The sequence below is a fragment of the Glycine max genome, chromosome 12, assembly GCF_000004515.6.
Source record: "Glycine max cultivar Williams 82 chromosome 12, Glycine_max_v4.0, whole genome shotgun sequence".
NCBI lineage: Eukaryota > Viridiplantae > Streptophyta > Magnoliopsida > Fabales > Fabaceae > Glycine > Glycine max.
In genome coordinates this window covers 40,775,577-40,776,824 of record NC_038248.2, presented here as the reverse complement: position 1 = coordinate 40,776,824, position 1,248 = coordinate 40,775,577, and positions in this window count along the sequence as shown.

The following is a 1,248-nucleotide window of genomic DNA, read 5'->3' as shown; positions in this document are numbered from 1 at the left end:
ACATCGTTGTTGTCCCAACCTTACAAGGTCAACTTGTGTTACAGTGTAGGGCGAAAGATAATAGACTGGAAACTGGTGCAAAACACCATCAATGGATAAACACAATAAGGACTAAATATACATACATATTTCCGGAAAAGTTAAATTAAAATTAAATAAAATATCTATAAAAACTAAAAAAATTAATAAATTCGTAAAGACTAAAACATATTTTAAATAAGTGAATTAATTCAATCATGCATATCATCAAAAGCAATATTATTATTCAAAAATTTCATCAACTGATGGTTTGTTTATAACATGAGTATATAACCTGGTATTTTTTAGAATCCACAAATTTAATCATGCCAACTTAAAATTATATCATTATTTCATAGATAAAAATAAAAGAGATCGATATCTGCGGACATTCAAAAAAAAGTTGAGATTCATGTTATTTTTCATATATTTAGGGGCCTGTTTACTTATTTTTTAAAACAAATATCTTTTTAATTAAAATACATGCCTAAAAAATTAGACCAATTATGTAATTTTTCAAAGATAAAAATAAAAATATTCAAAAAATGATTTTAGTCCTTTTCTCAAAGTTTAAAAATAATAACTTATAAGAAAATATAAAAAGAAATTATATCACATTTTTGTTCTAGAACTTCAGATTTAAGACATATTAGGTGTAAAGTAGAAATTAGGTAAAAACAAGGCTTCATGTAGAAAACTGGGGCTATTTTACAAAATTCAATATAGTGTGATCATGAACAAAAACAAGGCCATTTGAAAGGCAGACACAAGGTTGTGGTGGTGGAGATGGATAGATCGACGAAGTCAACAATGAGAATCATCATTCATAACCAAAGTAATTAATAGGGATTTTGGGATTGTTCTGTTGCTGCTTGCAATGACAAGAACCCTTACCTGAACTTTAGGTCTCCCTCACCAACAAACAGGATCGTACAGTTTTGCATCAAAACGTAAGCACTGGCGTCAAAATAAAACCTTTTTATGCTATCATGCATTTAATATTTGTTAGCGTATTATAAACTACAAGAGATTGATTGAGTGAAGTAAAATAGATTAGAATTTTTTCTTTGTGACTAAGACGCGGTAAATATAAATGTTTTTATAAGGGTTCTTTGAATTTGAGAACTAGCTTCCATGATCTTAAACTGATAAATCATTCCCCCCCCCCCCCAAACCCACTCAAAATTTAGAAATGACTTTAAAACTTTGGGTATGGGATATTGGACATAA